This window comes from Saccopteryx leptura, chromosome 1 (assembly GCF_036850995.1).
Source record: "Saccopteryx leptura isolate mSacLep1 chromosome 1, mSacLep1_pri_phased_curated, whole genome shotgun sequence".
NCBI classification, from domain to species: Eukaryota; Metazoa; Chordata; class Mammalia; order Chiroptera; family Emballonuridae; genus Saccopteryx; species Saccopteryx leptura.
The window spans coordinates 42,541,678-42,562,619 of NC_089503.1; the positions used below are offsets into that span (position 1 = coordinate 42,541,678).

Below are 20,942 nucleotides of genomic sequence, written 5' to 3' on the forward strand. Positions count from 1 at the left end.
TTCGAACTGGCGACCTCAGCATTTCCAGGTCGATGCTTTATCCACTGCGCCACCACAGGTCAGGCACATGTTTTCAATTCTTGTACTTACTTACCTAGGAGCAGAATTGCTGGGTCAATTTGGTAATTCCATGCTTAACTTTTTGAGGAACTGGCAAACTCTTTTTTCATAACTGCTGTACCATTTTATATTGCCACCAGCAATAAAAGAAGGCTCCAATTTCCCCATATCCTCACCCTGTACACATATCACTGTCTATCTTTTTTATGATAGCCAACCTACTGGATATAAAATAGTTTATCATTTTGATTTTGATTTGCATTTCATTGGCTAATAATGTTGAGCCTCTTTTCACATATTTCTTAGCTATAACGTTTATCTTTTTTAAAAAATTAATTTAAAAGTAACACTGAATTTGGTTTTTTTAACCCTGAATTGAAACTTTTGTAAGTTCCATGAGTCACTGCAAATAGATTGGCCAAATGACCATTAAAAAGATAATAGTTTTAAGCATAGTCACGGCTGAAAAGCCCAAGTTATGACTTAACCAATCAAATCACTTCTGGAAATTAAGTGTGTTTCCATGGCTCCTATCATGGAACACATATAGTTAACAAATGAATAAGTGTTCATATGATTTGAATAGTCTTCCTATGATGTGCACAAAATATTCAGCTCAGTGATGTACCTCTGTAATTTCATTGCAGACTTCATCAGGAACTGTAATTATCCCTTGATATGAACCACTCAGAGCTTAAAGAATCTTTCACATAGACTCCTCCCTCCACCCAGCATTACTTCCAATATCCCTTAGGCTCTCCTCCCACCATACAACACTCATACCTAGGGCAATTAATAAGCAGTTCTGTCTCAGAAATTGGCAACTCTGTCACATATTTTAAAATACATTTTTTTATTGGGTCGTTTACTTCAATACACAATAGGAGACTGAGATTAATAAAAGTAAACTATAGTTAAATCTAATCTTGGAAGTGGAATTGCTTTACTAATTTTTCACTTCACTCTCTCACTCTTCTGACTCATCTGCCATAAATAAGGCAAGACAGGAATCTATTGCCTGACCAGGCGGTGGCGCAGTGGGTAAAGCATCAGACTGGGATGCGGAAGACCCAGGCTCGAGACCCCGAGGTCGCCAGGTTGAGTGTGGGCTCATCTGGTTTGAGCAAAAAGCTCACCAGCTTGAGCCCAAGGTCGCTGGCTCAAGCAAGGGGTTACTCGGTCTGCTGAAGGCCCGCGGTCAAGGCACAATGAGAAAGCAATCAATGAACAACTAAGGTGTTGTAACGCGCAATGAAAAACTAATGATTGATGCTTCTCATCTCTCCATTCCTGTCTGTCCCTGTCTCTCCCTCTCTCTGACTCTCTCTCTCTGTAAAAGAAAAAAAAAAGACAGGAATCTATTTGTACATATGAGAGAGAGAGAGACAGAGACAGAGACAGAGTGTGTGTGTGTGTGTGTGTGTGTGTGTGTGCGAGAGAGAGAGAGAGAGAGAGAGAGAGAGGGAGAGACCTGACAACATCTCAAAGTGATAAAGTTACAAAGTCTCTGGACATCTACTTTAAAACACTGACTAAATTTATGGTTCATAAACTTGGGCCCCAGGCTTATTATAAATAACAATATAAATAATCTGTTGAGTGTTTACTATAAACCAAGCATCATGCTAAATCTTTTTTTTATATTAACTAATTTAATTTTTAATTATGTGAAATATATATTATTATCCCCAATTTAAAGTAATAAAAAGTACAGGAAATGGAGACATATCAGTTAAAGAACTTGATCTGGGTAATACAGCCAGAGTTTGGCCCTGGGAGTGAATGACTCCAAAGCCTGTGTCTGCTTCTAAGCAGGGTTTCTCCAAGTGTGAGTCCCTGGACCAGCTGCCTCAGCATCACCTGCAAATTTGCTAGAAATGGAAATTCTCAAAGCTTACTCCAACCTTCTAAATCAGAGCATCTTTGGCGGGCCCGCTGTGGGGCACACTCTGTATTAACAAACCCTATAGGTGATTCTGATGCATGCTAACTAACATTTGAAAACATACTGCCTCCCTTTACTCTGTTACTCATGAACCTCTTCTACACAATGACAAGGAGAATGCTTATCTGAAAAGAAAATAGAAATCCTCAAGGGAAAGAGAACCAGGTGTTATACCTAAGAATAGTAAGGCAAAATTCAATTTAAGTCTATATTCTAACTCCCAGCCTTAGCACTCACTTGCTATGTGACCACAGGTCAGTCAATTAACTTTTCTCACTAGTTGTCTCCTTTTTAAAAATAATGGATTCTCTTTAAAAAGGAAATTTAACTAGACCTCAGTATTCTTCAAGCTCTTAAATTCTATTACCAGTTTATTCTTTAAAGTATAGCCCTTTCCTTTTACATTATCAGAAATACTAATAAAACTGACTGTACTCACACCAATTGTATGAAATGATTGCTAAGATTTATAAATGACTTGAAAATAAATATTGCTTATTCAGCCAGCTGAAAATCACACTAGCAGAGCAAATAGAAGACCTGGGTGCTGAGATACAAAGAATACAAAACTATCAACCTCCAAAGATAGTGCCTGTCTAGATACAATAAAAATGAAGTAAAGCCAGGAACATTTCACACCAGATACAGGGTAAGGCACTGTGTGCTCTGATCAACCTTACAGCTTGCTTCTACCAGAAAGTTCCTCTTTCATTTTGATTTTAGAGGTTTAGAGATGGTCAGATTTGCATTTCCTTTAAGCTGGATTTTGTTTTTAACTTCAGCAGGAAGGAGACAATAAACTGAGGCTGCCATTCCAAAACCAAAACTAGCTTCACTTTTTGATAATTTTAAAGAACAAAAGACTAAGAATTCAAGAAGACAACTGCTTGCTTTAAAATCAAGTACAACAGAACTGATTAATAATAAATAAAACCAGATATAAAAAGGATATATATGATTCTATTTATATCAAATGTCCAGAATAAGCAAATCCATAAAGAAAGTAGATTAATTGATTAGGACTGCTGGTAAGGCAAGAGGGGAATGAGAAATAACTTCTAATGGGCATGGGGTTCCTTTTTCAGGTAATAAAAATGTTCTAATGGAGTCCCAGGTTCGATTCCCGGCAGGGCACACAGGAGAAGCGCCCATCTGCTTCTCCACCCCTCCCCCTCTCCTTCCTCTCTGTCTCTCTCTTCCCCTCCCGCAGCCAAGGCTCCACTGGAGCAAAGTTGGCCCGGGCACTGAGGATGGCTCTGTGGCCTCTGCCTCAGGCGCTAGAATGGCTCTGGTTGCAACAGAGCAACACCCCAGATGGGCAGAGCATCGCCCCCTGGTGGGCATGCCAGGTGGATCCCGGTGGGCGCATGCGGGAGTCTGTCTGCCTCCCCGTTTCCAACTTCAGAAAAATACAAAAAACATATAAAAAAAAATTTTCTAATATTAGATAGTGGTGATAGGTACATAACCTTGTGGATATATTAGAAACCTCTGAATTGTACGTTTCATTTACAAGGTTAAATTTTATGATATGTGAATATTTCAGTTTTTTTAAAAGTAAGGAAAAAGTGGAGACTGGGCTATGGAGCAGCGAAAGTGTAAGCAGGGAGATCAGTTAGGAGATCTTGGCCATCAGGTGAGATGATGGCGATTTGGACTGAGGTGGTAGTGTAGGAGGTGCTGTCAAGTATACATATTCGGGATATGTTTTGAAACTACCTCTAGTAAGACTTCTGAAGGATTGATTGCATGTAAAGGGATTTTGAAGAAAGGGAGAGGATTCCTAGACATCTGGCCTGGGCTGCTGGGTGAATGGTGGTACATGCTGCTTACAAGGGAGATGATGGGACAGTTGCTGGAAGGGGCAGGGACCACGCATAGGTCTGACATGTTAAGTTTGAAATGCCTATTACATTTGCAGTGGGAATATGGAAAAGAAAGTTGGACTTTGAGTCTGGAGGTCAGTTGAGGCCAGGGCTAGGTATGTAAACATGGGAGGATACATGAGATCAAGTATAATAGTACATTCAAATCTTCAACTTTTAAATTAACTCTCAACATGATCTCATTTTCTCTGTTGGGCTGGGGAGAATTAGAAAGGGACTCTACTCATTTTGCTGTGAAAGTGGAGGTGCGTGATGAAAGCCAATTCCTTGAGGTAGCTCTTTTCTAAGCATGCTTATTTAAGGATGGAAAATTCATTACTGCAACTTGATGTGCTTAGATCTTCTCATTCTCTTAGAGTCTGACTTAAGAATTCTGTAGGAGCCTGACCAGGCAGTGGCGCAGTGGATAGAGCATCAGACTGGGACACAGAGGACCCAGGTTTGAAACCCCAAGGTCGCCAGCTTGAGCACGGGCTCATCTGGTGTGAGCAAGGCTCACCAGCTTGAGCCCAAGGTCACTGGCTTGAGCAAGGGGTCACTCAGTCTCCTGTAGCCCCCCCCCCCCAGGTCAAGGCACATATGAGAAAGGAATCTATGAACAACTAAGGTGCTGCAACGAAGAACTGGTGCTTCTCATCTCTCTCCCTTTCTGTCTGTCTGTCCCTATCTGTCCCTCCCTCTGACTCTGTCTCTGTCACACACACACACACACACACACAAAAAAAAGAATTCTATAGGAAAAGTTGTTCATACCATAGCTGCATTTTTTTTAATTTTTTTCTATTTTGAGAGAAACATGGAGAGAGATAGGAACATTGAGCTGCTCTTGTCTGTGCCCTGATCAGGGAATAGAACTCGCAACTTCTGCGCTCCAGGACGACACTCCAACCAAATGGACTTAATTTTTTTCTTTTAAAGACAGAGAGAAGAAGGGAGAGAAAGGGGAGACGGAAGGGGGAAGGGAAGCATTCATTTGTTGTCCCACTCTGTTTTGCACTCATTGGCTGCTTTCGTGTGTGCCCAGTCCGAAGAGCTAACCCACAACCTTGTCATTTCAGGACCGAGCTATGCTGCCAGGTTGCAAGTATGGATAAAACAGTAGTATATCATCTAAGAACAAGGGTCAGAAATTCAACAAGCAAACTTCTAAGATTTCCTGGCAGATATTACTGATATTAAAATTCACTCAGAATTCAAATAAGCAGATATATTTTCACATGGTCTTCTCCATAAAAAAGAACTGTTTTTCATCTTTAAAACTACCTCCTTGCGGCCCTGGCCGGTTGGCTCAGTGGTAGACCGTCGGCCTGGTGTGCAGGAGTCCAGGGTTCGATTCCCGGCCAGGGCACACAGGAGAAGTGCCCATCTGCTTCTCCACCCCTCCCCCTCTCTTTCCTCTCTGTCTCTCTCTTCCCCTCCCACAGCCAAGGCTCCACTGGAGCAAAGATAGCCCGGTCGCTGGGGATGGCTCCATGGCCTCTGCCTCAGGCGCTAGAGTGGCTCTGGTCGCAAAAGAGCGACGCCCCAGATGGGCAGGGCATCGCCCCCTGGTGGGCGTGCCGGGTGGATCCCCGTCAGGCGCATGCGGGAGTCTGTCTGACTGCCTCCTCGTTTCTAGCTTCAGAAAAATACAAAAAAAACCCAAAAAACTACCTCTTTGCTTATTATCACTAGAGGACTGATATCAGGGTCTGGAATCCAATAAATGTATGACCACATAATAAATAAATGCATAACCACTGTTATTCCTTGACACTTTGTAGTAAAATCTCTTTTCAGTGCTGTAAAGATGTATAACTTGGTGGTCCTACATAATCATGTTAAAACCATCATTTGATATATTAAAACCCCATAAGAATTTCTGATTGCATATTATCCAAATTTTTTTAATGTTAACCAAGTACATCTTGCCATATTAAAGGTTTTTAGAATGTGTAAATGAGGTTTCATACATCCATGTCGATGCTGTGATTTGCTAATTATAATTAGAGCTGAATCACTTTGAAAGTTCTCATTGCCCTTTTCATTTTAACTGAATATGGAGTTGGACAATAAATGTCCATTCAATGAATTTATCAAATAGTGTGTATGCATGTTGTTCTTCGTTGAATTATGCTTTGTTTTAGCACAGTAATAAGTCCTTTCTGCAAGGAAGGACATGTGATCCCCAAGGAGGTAGGAAACTATAAAAAGTGTAACTACTGCAACCAAAGAAAACTGTCTGTATTCTCTTCCTCAGCCATATGCATCCCAATCACTCATGTAAAATGTCAAGTAACAAGCTTTGAAGTTATGGGGTCTTCTGTTAGTAGAACTAATTCTACCAACTCATGGTTCTTTCTTTCTTTCTTTCATTTTGTTTTTTATATTTTTCTGAAGTGAGAAGCAGGGAAGCAGAGACAGACTCCTGCATGAGCCCCACCAGAATCCACCTGGCATGCCCACTAGGGGGTATTGCTCCATTGCAATGGGAGCCGTTCTAGTGCCTGAGGTGGAGGCCATGGAGCCATTCTCAGCACCCAGAGCCAACTTTGCTCCCATGGAGCCTTGGCTGTGGGAGGGGAAGAGGGAGCTAGAAAGGAGAGGGGGAGGGATGGAGAAGCAGATGGGAGCTTCTCCTGTATGCCCTGGCTGGGAATCAAACCTGGGACTTCCACACACCGAGCCGATGCTCTACCGCTGAGCCAACCAGCCAGGACCGCTTCTTTCTTTTAATGAATATAACTATTAATCTGCAAGTTGAAATCTTACACTACAATTTTTTTATCTGTTTTTCCTTCAAATTGTCTTTTTATTTAAATATTTTGAGGCCATGTTATTAAATGTACACAAATTTAAGATTTTCTAACTTTCTGGTGGATTTAATCTTTTATCACATTTCAGTGACCTTTAGCCTGACCAGGCAGTGGTGCAGTGAATAGAGCATCGGACTGGGATGCAGAGGACCCAGGTTCGAGACTCTGAGGTCGCCAGCTTGAGTGCAGGCTCATCTGGCTTGAGCAAAAAGCTCACCAGCTTGGACCCAAGGTCACTGGCTCAAGCAAGGGGTTACTCATCTGCTAAAGGCCTGCAGTCAAGGCACATATGAGAAAGCAATCAATGAACTAAGGAGTCGCAACGAAAAACTGATGATTGATGCTTCTCATCTCTCTCTCTCTCTGTTCCTGTCTGTCTGTCCCTAGCTATCCCTCTCTCTGACTCTCTGTCTATCCCTGTAAAAAAAACAAAACAAAAAAAATCCACACACTTCACTGACCTTTATGCCCCAATTTGTGTTAAGATCTATTTTATTTGATACTAATATAGCTAAACCAGTTTCTTTTGATTAGGGTATAGATATAAACACACATACCACACTTCCTTTTTATTCAGCCTAACAATCTCTGTCTTCTAACAGAGATTAGAAGTATGTTCTGTTTATATTTAATCAAACTACCAATAATGGCCCTGGCTGGATAGCTTGGTTGGTTAGAGTACTGTCCCAAGCACAGAGGTTGCCAGTTCAATACCCAGTCAGGGCACATACAGGAACAGATTGATGTTCCTGTGTGTGTGTGTGTCTCTCTCTTGCTCTCTCTCTCTCTTGTTCTCTCCCTTCCTCTCTCTAAAATTGGTAAAAAAATTAAAATATTTTTTTAAATTTTAATTACCAATAAGGTACTTAATCAATTCCAAGATGTACACCTCCCCAGTTTAACATCTCAGAAATCAGAGTGTTTTTCAGTTAACAGACTATTAAAATTGAGGTTACCAATCGCTGCTCTGCCTTTTGGCTAAGATCAAGTGTAAAATTGTGGTTGAAGAAGTGGCAATAACAAAATAATATTTACTGCCTACAGATGTACAAACTTTATCATAGCTATTCTTACTCCAGTAACTTCAAATTGAGTTTTTGCTTGTTGGTACTTCACAAATTGAGTTTAATTACCATTTTAAATGTCTTCAAAAGATTATATTATGGTTTGGCATTGAAATGCAAAGTTATTTTGTAAACATAGAAATATAGCAGCTGATATTCATAAAGCGGAAGTATTTGATATTAAAGGAATAACAGCAATTTTACATTTTCTTGTAAAGAAACAATAAGTGCTTTTAGACAGGAAGGTACCCACCCACATGAGCAGCCAAACACTGAAAATTAAAGCAGTAGAAATTTACAATGCCTGCAATTAATAAAACATCTTATATGGAACATGAGACTAATTTGATGAATTCATGCATCTTTAAGGAAAATGTCCATTTGTAAGAAACTTCCTACTAACACTAAACAGAAGCTGCATAACTTCCATGTCACCTGAGGGAAAAAACAAAGCTGAATTTAGTCAATAGGAAAATGCTGACAAAATCCTGATGTCCTTTTTATATGCTTCAAAATGATACACTAATGATAAAGGTGCTAGTCATTGAAATCCTGAGAATGGGTCAGAAATAAGCATATTACTATAACACTATCATAAATGCCTATGGCCAAAAGTTGCTACCAAATTAAATTTTAAACTACAAAATAATTTCCCAAAAATGTTTTTGTATGCATAAGAAGGGGAAAGGGTGACAAGATGGATGATGGTTGACTAAATCTGGTTTGAATGTCCAAGAGCCCTTCCTAACCTACCAAGTGTAGTTTAGTTCTAGATGCATTCTGAGGCTGTGTATCTGAAAATTTAAATAGGTTGCCTGAAAAGTAATACAACTTTGATGTTATTCTTCCAGACAACTGCAACCCCTCAGCGTTTCAGCCAACACAGCATTGAAGGAGAAGTTAAAGAAAGAAGATGAATCAGAAAACTGGTGCTATCTTGGGAAAAGCACTAGCATCAGCGCTTACAAAATGAGTATCATCTTCAAGAAAGTACTGGCATCAGAGCTTGCAAAATGAGTGTCAGAGGCTTGAAAGAAAATTCCAGGCAAAGGGGCTTGAAGAAATTTCTAAAAGAAAATCACTGTAACTCTCCATAGTAGAAAGAACAGTTCTGTGTAGAAAACACAGATATTGACAAGTTTGAATCAAGAAAGTGTTTCAGCCTGACCAGGCGGTGGCACAGTGGATAGAGCATAGGACTAGGACGCGGAGGACCCAGGTTCAAGACCCCGAGGTCGCCAGCTTGAGCGCGGGCTCATCTGGCTTGAGCAAAGTTCATCAGCTTGGACCCAAGGTCACTGGCTCGAGCAAGGGGTTACTCGGTCTACTGAAGGCCCGCAGTCAAAGCACATATGAGCAAGCAATCAATGAACAGCTAAGGTGTTGCAACGAAAAACTGTTGATTGATGCTTCTCATCTCTCTGTTCCTGTCTGTCTGTCCCTATCTATCCCTCTCTCTGACTCTCTGTCTCTGTAAAAAAAAAAAAAAAAAAAAAAAGAGTGTTTCAAAAGAATGAGACTATGCCTGACCTGCCTGACCTGTGGTATGCAGTGGATAAAGCGTCGACCTGGAACACTGAGGTCGCCAGTTAGAAACCCTGGGCTTGCCTGGTCAAGACACATACAGGAAGCAACTACTAGGAGTTGATGCTTCCCACTTCTCCGCTCCCCTCCCCCATCTGTCTAAAAATCAATAAATCAAATTTAAAAAAAGAAAAATAATAAGACTATGAATATATTTAACTTTACATATTCACTAAGATGATGAGAGAAAAAACTGTGTTGCCTGACCAGACAGTGGTACAGTGGATAGAGCATCGGACTGGGACATGGAGGACCCAGGTTTGAAACCCAGAGGTCACCAGCTTGAGCGCGGGCTCATCCAGCTTAAGCGTAGGGTTGCTGGCTTGAGCGTGGGATCACAGACATGACCCCATGGTCACTGGCTTGAACCCAAAGGTCGCTGGTTTGAGCCCAAGGTCACTGGCTTGAGCAAGAAGTCACTGACTAGGCTAGAGCCCCCTTGGCAAGGCACATATGATAAAGTAATTAATGAACAACTAAAGTGCCACAAGTATAAATTGCTGCTTCTCATCTCTCACCCTTCCTGTCTATCCTACCCCTCAAAAAAAGTATATTTTCTTTAATCTGTTATGTGTATTTATTAATTTAATAAATATTTATTACGTACTCTCTATGTATCAGACATTATGCCAGATATAAAGTTAAGTGAGATAGACATAATCCCTACTCTCATAGGACTTTCAATGTAGTGTGAAAGGCAGTCTATGAAATAAACAATTGCAACTTGAAAAAATACTGTTTATAAAACAATGCATAGCATGATCTTTTTTTCGTTAATTAGAAAATCTTTAGCCCTGGCCAGACAGCTCGGTTGGTTAGAGTGTCACCCCAATACAAAAAGGTTGCAGGTTCAATTCCTGGTCACATACAGGAACCAATCAATGTTTTTGTCTCTATCTCTCTGTTCCTCTCTAAAATCAATAATTTTTAAATAAAAATATCTTTAAAGGCATTCAAATGGTATTCAGAAAATAGACACTTTTAGTCAGATGACTTACAATGTTAAATGTCTCTTAAAAATTCATTAAGGCTCCTCCTGACCTGTGGTGCACAATGGATAAAGCATCAACCTCGAATGCTGAGGTCACTGGTTTGAAACCCAGGTTTTGCCTTGTCATGGCACATACAAGAAGCAACTACGAGTTGACACTTCCTGCTCCCATTCCCCCACCTTTCGCTCTCTCCCCTCTCTCTAAAATTCAATAAATAAAATCTTTTTTAAAAAATCAATAAAGAGGGCCTGGCCTGTTGGCTCAGTGGTAGAGCACTGGCCCTGTGCATGGATGTCCCAGGTTCAATTCCCAGTCAGAGCACACAGGAGAAGCAACCATCTGCTTCTCCACCCCTTTTCCTCCCCTTCTCTTCCCCTTCTATGGCTCAATTGGTTCACCACCATTCGCCTGGGCGCTGAAGATGGCTTCAGTGAAGCCTCTACCTATAGCACTAAAAATAGCTGGGTTACAAGCATGGTCCCAGATGGGCAGAGCATCAGCTCCAAATGGGGGTTGCTGGGTAGATCCAGGTCCAGGCGCATGTCAGAGTCTGTCTCTCTATCTCTCCTCCTCTAACTTGGAAAAGAAGAAAAAATATCAATAAATAAAAATCTTTTTTTTTTTTTTTTTTTCATTTTTCTGAAGCTGGAAACAGGGAGAGACAGTCTGACAGACTGCCGCATGCGCCCGACCAGGATCCACCTGGCACACCCACCAGGGGTGACGCTCTGCCCACCAGGGGGCGATGCTCTGCCCATCCTAGGTGTCACCATGTTGCGACCAGAGCCACTACTCTAGCGCCTGAGGCAGAGGCTACAGAGCCATCCCCAGCGCCCGGGCCACCTTTGCTCCAATGGAGCCTTGGCTGCGGGAGGGGAAGAGAGAGAGAGGAAAGCACGGTGGAGGGGTGGAGAAGCAAATGGGCGCTTCTCCTGTGTGCCCTGGCCGGGAATCGAACCCGGGTCCTCCACACGCTAGGTCGATGCTCTACCGCTGAGCCAACCGGCCAGGGCTAAATCTTATTTTTTTTAAAAAGGACCTGGCCAGCTGGCTCAGCAGATAAGAGTGCCAGCCCTATGTGTGAATGTCTGGGTTTGATTCTCAGTCAGGGCACACATGAGAAGCGACCATCTGCTTCTTTTCCCTTCCCTTTCCCCCATTCTCTTTCTCTTCCCCTCCCGCAGTGAGTGGCTCAATAGGTTCGAGCACATCGCCCAGGTGCTGAGGATGACTCTGTGGAGCCTCCATCTCAGGAGCTAAAAATAGCTCAGTTGTGAGCATGGCCCCAAATGGGCAGAGCATTGGCCCCAGACAGGGCTTGCCAGGTGGATTCTGGTCAGGGCATATGCAGGAGTCTGTCTCTCTATCTCCCCCACTCTCACTTTAAAAACAGAACAAAGGAACTCATATGGCTCCTGATTATTTTATTTAGTGAGGTCAGTGGTTCTATATTGGAACAAAAGGAAATCAAAGCACTAGTAGTGAAAGAATTACTTACTTTTGCCTTAAGTGATAGAAGGAAAAATTCAAAACCTTACAAAAACACATATATACTTTGTAATAAAATTTTCATTTGCTTCTTATTTTCCATCTAATACCCCTAAAAGATTGACTGAATCTTTAGATTTTTCCCTGCTTCAACTTACACTCCCTGAGTATCAGTTTCCTTTTCTAGAAACTTTATTTCAAGTTACTTTCTTTTCAGATATAATGGCAACTAAACCATTTCACAAGACAAGTATAGGGTATATTCATATAATTCTTACAAATAACGGCCTGGAATGAAATAAAATACTATACCTAAGTAAGTTAAACAAGAACTAGTAGTTAAGTAAGAAGAAATTTTTCAAGACAGGTAATAAAGTGGTTAATAAAAAACAACCCACAACTTCTAACTAACAAGGAAGGCAAAAGTGTACCTCATTTGATCACCCTGACTTTAACTGTATCTTGAGATGAATTATATTTTTCATCAAAAATTTACTTTCTGATGATTTATTATGGGATACCTTAAAATAACATCTCTGTCTCTTTAGTGCCTTGCATAAAGCAAGTGTTTCAAAAAAAAACTTAGCTTTTAATACATCCATAAATTGCACAATAAACATCTAATAGCATTTTATGGGTAATTTTAAAAAGTAACCAGAATAAATACCCAATCAAGCCAGAAAGGCTTTCATAATAAATCATGAGATAAAAGTGAAAAAACAACAACAATTTATTAGATGAAAGTTATTTTTTTCTATTGTCATGGTCAGTCTTAAAGCTCTGCCATGGCAAAGTACCGAAGCTTCTATTACTGGTTTTCATGGCTTACAATCCTCAGAGATAAAAGAGAAAAATCCATACTGTGGCAGAGAATTCGATATACCTGTCAATATCCAAATCTTCCCTTCCTCCTCAATAACAAAAGCCCAGTTCTATTCGGGGCAGCCATGCATCCAGCTACATTTCCCTGCTTCCCTAGAATTCTGAGCTTTGGTTCAGGACACCTCCCCAAAGGAAGAGCAAACATCGTTGTCAGTCTTTGCCTTGCTACCTTGAATTTGGCTGTGATGGTTAGAGCTCTGGCAGCTATCTTGGACTACAAGGACCACACCACACCACACCTTCAGGATAGCAGAGCAAAGAACTGGAAACCACTTAGGTCCTTGATGACTTTATGAAGCTATTTTACCTAACCTAGAATGCCAACTTCAAGAATTATTTCACATAAGAAAATAAACATTGTGTGTTTAAGGCATCATTGAGTCTGTTTTTATTTATTTCTTTATTTGCTTTCTTAACTAATCACTTACCTTCTTATAGGTTATAAATTATTATCTCCTTTTTACAGATGAGGCAACTAAGTTCCAGAGATGTAAGATGATTTGCACAATATCAAATTAATAAGGAGGTGGGTCTTGGCTCCAAGCTCAATGCTTTTTCACTAAAAACAAACTCTTAATAGGTCCTAAATTAAAAAAAAAAAAGTAATAAAAAGAACATTAAATGTAAACATAAATGTAGGTTATAAATAATGGTACATGACAGTGTATAAATTTGTCACATCTTGTGAAAAAAGTACCAAGATTTTATAATGTGGAAGAAGACTAAATTATATCATATTCCAACAGTGAGGAGAGAGAGATATAATAAATAAACAGAATCAAAAACCAGAATAGACAAAAGATATTGATTGTTTTGCCCAGATTTTACCGTATTGCTCTCCTTTTAAATAAGAAAGAATAATCCCAACTAAAAGTTTATTTTTCTCAGCAATAACACTTCAAGATATAAGGTAATTTTTCCCATTAAATCTTTGAAGTTAACTGATTTTCCAAGATCATTTGGTAAAGCCAGGATTGAAATCTGAGCATTGAATTCTAATTAAATACATATACTCTTCACCATACTGTAGTGGGTTTTTTAAATTTTAGATCGAAAATCATTAACGTGATTGAGGTTTTTCCTTTTCCTAATAAAAGTTATTTGAAATTCTTAGCAGCCTGTTTTTTAAAGTCTATAAACTAACTGCATTTATCAAACATAAAAATAACATATTTCCCCTTTCTAGAACATCAATTATTTAGAAAAAGTTAATCATTTATCATGCCAAATATAGTCAACTCAATTACTCACAATACTTAAAATATTACCTACTTTAAGGATTATTTTAAATACATCTGAAAATCCACTTGCCTGAGCTGTGGTGGCACAGTGGATAAAGCGTCAACCTGGAATGCTGAGGTCACCAAATGGAAACCCTAGGCTTGCCTAGTCAAGGCACATATGGAAAGCAACTACCATGAGTTGATGCTTCCTGCTTCTCCCCCTTTTTTTCTCTCTCTCTCTCCTCTCTCTAAAAATCAATAAATAAAATTTTTTTAAAAAAGAAAAAAAATCCTACATTTGATTCCGCCAGCTATCCGATACTTGCAAAAGTATTTTGTACACCTGCGTCATCCAAAGGGTCATTTAAAGTAGAAAGCAATTTAAATATTATTCTAAATAACACAAAATTAATTTAGTATAGAGATATACACAACAAATCCCAAAACAAAAAGGCACTGGTGTTAATCATGTTCCTGATACACTATATATTAATGCCTATAACCGATAACTAGTGATTTGAAAGGTACCCTCATTGCCTTAATTGTGCATTGCATTTTAACTGGTCTTTACAGACCACCAACCAAGTTTGCAAAAACCATGCTGAATGGGAAAATACAAAATGTGTGATGTAAATAATAACTATCTCGCCTGACCAGGTGGTGGTGCAGTGGATAGAGCGTCAGACTGGGATGTGGAGAACCCAGGTTCGAGACCCCGAGGTCGCTGGCTTGAGCGCGGGCTCATCTGGTTTGAGCAAGGCTCACCAGCTTGAGCCCAAGGTAGCTGGCTTGGGCAAGGGGCCACTCAGTTTGCTGTAGCCCCCCCGGGGTCAAAGCACATAGAGAAAGCAATCAATGAACTAAGGAGCCACAGTGAAGAATTGATGCTTCTCATCTCTCTCCCTTCCTATCTGTGTGACCCTATCTGTCCCTCTCTCTGTCTCTGTCACACACAAAAAAAAATTTTTTTTTTATAATAATAATAACTATCTCAGGAGATCAGAGAAAGGTAAACACAACATGAACTTGACCCTTGCAAGATGGATAAAGTTAGGATAGATGCTGAAGAACAGCATGAGTAAGCACAAGGAGACAGAAATAAATTTTTTGCTCATACTACAAAGTTGAACAAGATCATGGAGAGGTTTTTTTTCGGGGGGGGCCAGCTTTCTAGGGGACATCTCTTTTTTTTTTTTTACAGGGACAGAGCGAGAGTCAGAGAGAGGGATAGATAGGGACATACAGGAACGAAGAGAGATGAGAAGCATCAATCATCAGTTTTTCGTTGCCTTTGCGACATCTTGGTAGTTGTTTATTGATTGCTCTCTCGTATGTGCCTTGACCGCGGGACTTCAGCAGACCAAGTAACCCCTTGCTCGAGCCAGCGAGCTTGGGTCCAAGCTGGTGAGCTTTTTGCTCAAGCCAGATGAGCCCGCGCTCAAGCTGGCGACCTTGGGGTCTCGAACCTGGGTCCTCTGCATCCCAGTCCGACGCTCTATCCACTGCGCCACGGCCTGGTCAGGCGATCATAGAGAGTTTAAAGACCATAATGAGAGATAAAGTTTCATGTTTATCCTGAGTGATATTATTTGAAATTTCATTTTTAATTCTAAATGTTCATGTTTGTTCAAATCATCAATCCTATTAACTGAGGAATGTTTATTGAAACATTTGTTCAACATTAGTTGAATTTGTTTAAGCTTTCTAAAACAAGAACTCAGACTCAGCTTAAATCACTATGAATTCTGAGGCACTTTCTATGAGGAGCAAGATGCTAGAATCTGGATACTGCCTGACCCTATTATTCAACAGAATTCCCCAGGAATGCCTTAGGAAACAAATAACTTATATAGGCTGTAAAAGAAGCTATGGATATTCTGATCTAAACCTACAATACCATTAGTTATATTACTTTAAGAATTCCTTAAAGCAACTGTCTCATCAATTCTAAATACACAATCTCCTTCAAATAAAACTATCAGAAATATTTGCATTTACCCTCAGTCTCATTCACTTTTTTTTAAACAAGGTAATACATCATTTGATGTTCATACTCATCCACAGGTTTAATAGCCTAAGTAAAAGGCACAGATGGCAGGCAGCACTTACTTATTCAATTGTGTAAAATGCACATTATCCAATTTAGGAGTTTAGTAGACAGCAGCAGCCACAATAACCACATCTGCTCACTGAGTTATCACTTAGCAGGTGCAAAAAGGAAGCATCATCTTTCTCATACTCTGAAACCGAAAGACCACACCTCACACCCAACGATCTGTCACTTAAGGGAAAACAATGCACAACTGACAAGAACTTTCTCCTCTCCTAAGTGTCAGGGGTTACCGGCTTAACAGAACGGGCAGAAGAACGATTCACCGGCCTAGCTTTGCTCGGCGGCGGGGGGGTTAGTGAGCATCAGCCGGGAATCGGTGGGTACTCAACAGTTGGCACCTCCATCGCCCATCGACCTGCCAAGGCCAGGCTGGAACCCCACCCGGGGCTCGGTCCTGCACTCACCCGCCATTCCTCGCCAAGACCTGACGCCCTCATCGACCCCAAAGAAAGCCTGCAGCGAGTAGAGCGGAGGAAAGGACCCTGCACCTCAAGCTCGAGCTGGAAGCCCCCTCCCACCCATGCCCTCTCACAGTGCGGCCCCAGCAATCCTCAGTGCCCGGGCAGCGCTGGCAAAGACCTGAGTCTTATCTCAGGACCCGCCCCAGCCTTCCGCAACATTGATCACCCACCTCGAAGTCACGGGCCTCACCAAGCCCCAGCCTCCACGCGCGAGGCTCAGCCGGCAGCACACAAACCTGTCTCGCTAGCTCCCAGTTTGCAGCTTAGCCTTGTACCTCTCCCTACCTCGCGCTCCCGCCCCCTCGCTGCCATGGCAACAGCTCCCGCCCCCCAGCCAGCCGCTGACTGGTCCTACTGGGATCTCCGAATCGCTGATTGGTGAGGACAGAGACAAGACTGCGCGGGCGGGCCGGGAGGCTAACGGCGCGGAGCGCGCACGCGGAGGAGCTCGGGGGAGGTTGAGCCAAGAGGGACGTGGCGCTCTGCTACGCGGGCGGGGAAGCCGCGCCCCTTCCTTCCTTTGCTTTCATGGAGAAGCTTGTAGAACAGGATTTGGGCGGATAAGGTGCTTTCAACGGAGCGGGCCCTCCCTTGGTTGCTAGCCCGCTCCGGCAGCGCCCAAACCGGTAAGAGACGGGCTGTCAGACCCAATTTCGCCCAAAGGCCTCGTTTGGTTCTAACACACCCAAGCCCCCTCAGCACTCACCCCGTTATGCTGGGCCACTCTGGGTTAGACTGCTTTTCACTGCACCTTCTCTCACAGCCATGTGCGGGATATCTCTTATCTCTACACTCTTCCCCCTCATGGAACTAAGACATCTCCACAACCCTCATTTTAAAGACGGGGAAACAGAGGCTCAAAGATATACGTGGCTCAAGGGTTAGAGAAGCTTTCGGAGCCCAGAGGCTGGTTTCAGAGCTTGAGTCTGCTAAATAATAGCACCTCTCTGAGCCTTAGTTTTCTCTGTTGTGAAAATCGTATTTCACAGTCGTTAGTGAAGATTACATGAGATAACATTCCAGAAAACCAATACAGAACCTGTTGCATATGTTAGTAATGGTAACTTTTTATCAGGAAGTAATAGATGGTAGTAGCTAAATGCACCAAAGGAGCCAGACTACCTGTGTTGCAAAACCAGACTCATCGCAAACCAAGTCCATGACCTGACAAGTTATCTCAGTTTTCTTGTCTCTATTATGGGGATTAAAATACCACCTCCTTGCCTGACCAGGTGGTGGCGCAGCGGATAGAACCTCAACCTGGGGAACTGAGGACTCAGATTCAAAGGCCAGAGGTCACCTGGCTTGAGCACAGGCTTACCAGGTTGACCATGGGCAGCGAGCTTGAGCGTGGGATTATAGACATTATCCCAAGGTCGCTGACTTGGCTGGAGCCCCCTAGTCAAGGCAGTATGAGAAGCAATCAGTGAACAACTAAAGTAACAGGACTACCAGTCTCTCACAAAAAAATAAAATAATAAAAATAAATATATACCACCCTCCTCCTTACAGCATAACAAGTTAATACAAAAGTGACTGGAACATAAAATGCTCAGTAAATGTTAGCCATTTTTATGTTAGCAGCTAAGCTAGGACTCTGGATTCAGGTCTCTGGATTTCAATTAAGCAATCTTTACTCTTATATACTTCTCAGCTACATACTTAGAACAGTACCTGGAGGTTAAGTTCCTATTCAAGGTTCAGGAGGAAACACTTATCCATTTTCTTTAAATTAAAATCTCAAACTATCTCCCTCATTATAATGAATGCCCTAGAATGTTGTGACTCTGCCTCCCCTGAAGGTTTGATAGCAGAGGCAAATGTAAAGAAAAGAATCATCTTCAGTTCTCATGGATGGATCGAAGAGTAAAAGGACTAGAGAAAGAGGATATTCAAGAGGTAATGATATAGGAGCACTAAATTTCAATTGGAAATCATGAGAAATATTTGAATCTTGGTTATGTATCATTAGTAACCAATGCTAGTGTAAAATCAGAAGGTAACACCACATCCCAACACTGTGGAAAACACAAAATTGTGAATACATTAAAAGCAAGAAATATCTTCTACATTTTTTTTTTTTTTTTTTTTTTTTTCTGAAGCTGGAAACAGGGAGAGACAGTCAGACAGACTCCCGCATGAGCCCGACCAGGATCCACCCCGCACGCCCACCATGGGGCGACGCTCTGCCCACCAGGGGGCGATGCTCTGCCCATCCTGGGCGTCGCCATGTTGCAACCAGAGCCACTCTAGGCCTGAGGCAGAGGCCACAGAGCCATCCCCAGCGCCCGGGCCATCTTTGCTCCAATGGAGCCTTGGCTGCGGGAGGGGAGGAGAGAGACAGAGAGGAAAGCACGGCAGAGGGGTGGAGAAGCAAATGGGCGCTTCTCCTGTGTGCCCTGGCCGGGAATCGAACCCGGGTCCTCCGCACGCTAGGCTGATGCTCTACCGCTGAGCCAACTGGCCAGGGCCTCTTCTACATTTTTAACACTTGTTATCTACCATATTGCCAAATATACATTGTCTGATCCAGGCACTAAAATTTGGGTTAGAACCTTTAATAAATTATTATCTGGTCATAACCTATCTAGATTATTTATAGTCATCCAGTGAAGATAAAGAATGGAAAATGAGAAGATTGGTTTAGTCCAACAATCCAATGACAGAAAAAGTATAATGAACACTAGCTTGGTGGCTGAGATGCCAGCAAAATTCTGAGGTGAAAGAAAAAGAAAATTAGAAAGATAGTACAATCAAATTAAATAGCAAGATGCAGGATTAGGAGAAATCACTGAGGGAAATATTTCAGAATGTCATGTGGACATAAAGCAGGCAACGGCTCTATAACAGTGAAACAACCCAATATTACATCTCTTTGTACTCCAATAAAAAAAATGTCAAGGAGATTCTGGCTATTTAATATTTTAATTATTCCCCTGGTCACTTCTATGATCCCACAGGACATCACTGTCCAAGTTTTTTTAGTTCATTTTTGTGTCTGGTGTAAGCTAGTGGTCCAGTTGTTTTTTGGGTTTTTTTTGGAATGTACCTGTCCAGTTTTCTCAACACCATTTATTGAAGAGACTTTCCTATCCCCATTGTATACTCTTGGCTCCTTTGTCATGAATTAATTGACCATATATGTGTGGGGTTGTTTCTGGGCTCTCTATTCTGTTCCTTTGAGCTATTGTTTCTGTTTTTATACAGGTACCATACTTTTTTTTATTACTATAGCTTTGTAATATAATTTGAAATCAGGACATATGGTGCCTCCAGTTTTGTTCTTCTTCAAAGTTATTTTGGCTATTCATGGGTGTTAGTGATTGCATACAAATTTTAGGATTGTTCTAGTTCGATAGGATTGCTTTGAATCTGTAGATTGCTTTGGGTAGTGTGGACATTTTAACAGTATTAATTTTTCCAATCCATGAATGTGGACTATCTTTCCATTTATTTGTGTCCGCTTTGATTTCTCTTGTCAATATCTTATAGTTTTCAGTGTACAGGTCTTTCACTCGATTAAATTTATTCCTAGGTGTTTTATTCTTTTTGATGTTTTTGTAAGTGGAATTGTTTCCTTAATTTTTATCTCTCATCAGTTTTTATTATAAATTTTTTTCTTATTTCTTCTCTCTGATTCATCAGTAAAATAAATTTCATACAAACATCAACTCCCTTGCCTTTCTTTTCCTCTCCTTCTCTCACCTGACAAAATAAACCCAGCCCTGGATGAACCCACAGTATGCCTTGTCTTTGTCTGTACCAATATAGCTCTGCAGAATAAATATAATTAGTCTCATGTTTCTAAATTCAAGGTCATCAACCTCAGGCAGAACCTAACCACTGCCTAATATTCCTCCAATGTTTCTTCAGCATACTTTCTCTCCCATACTATCAAAGGCCATTCCACATTTCTTGCTCCTTAGACCTCCTATTTCTCCATCTCACTCATTGGCAGCTTTATTGAGAACTTCCTTGCACAAGTTAAAGAACTCTTTTTAAAGCAGGGTTTCTCAACAGCAATACTATTGACACTTTGGGCCAAAGTTTTGTTGTGGGATTGTTTTGTGCACTGTAGAATACTAGCAGCATCCCTTTTATCTACACGCTAGATGCCAATAACAGCCCCTACCCCTACCCCTATTGTGTCAATCAAAAATATCTCTGGAGCCTGACCTGTGGTGGCGCAGTGGATAAAGTGTCAACCTGGAAACACTGAGGTTGCCAGTTCGAAACCCTGGGCTTGCCTGGTCAAGGCGCATATGGGAGTTGATGCTTCCTGCTCCTCCCCCCTTCTTTCTCTCTCCTCTCTATAATGAATAAATAAAATCTAAAAAAAAAAAAAAAAAAAAAAAATATCTCTGGATATTACCAGATATCCACTGAAGAGTAAAATCTCCCCTAGTTGAGAACCACTGATCTAAGACATTAAAAACCAATTCCAGCTAA

The 20,942-nt window shown here is 41.3% G+C and overlaps 1 protein-coding gene across 4 annotated transcripts in view; it reads right to left on the reverse strand.

The window, feature by feature from the left end:
* NUCB2 (nucleobindin 2) overlaps positions 1 to 16,800 on the reverse strand; it is a 56,763-nt gene extending 39,963 nt beyond the window's left edge. For 2 of the 4 annotated variants that reach the window (XM_066365210.1, XM_066365180.1), the window contains exons 1-2: positions 16,664 to 16,800; positions 13,125 to 13,279 (exon numbers count right to left, since the gene is read on the reverse strand). The gene's annotated coding sequence lies outside the window, so the exon portion shown is untranslated. Of the gene's footprint in view, positions 1 to 13,124; positions 13,280 to 16,028; positions 16,160 to 16,663 lie in introns of all 4 variants that reach the window. The other 2 variants (XM_066365191.1, XM_066365201.1) reach the window with 2 other exon arrangements.
* Positions 16,801 to 20,942: the final 4,142 nt, after the last annotated feature.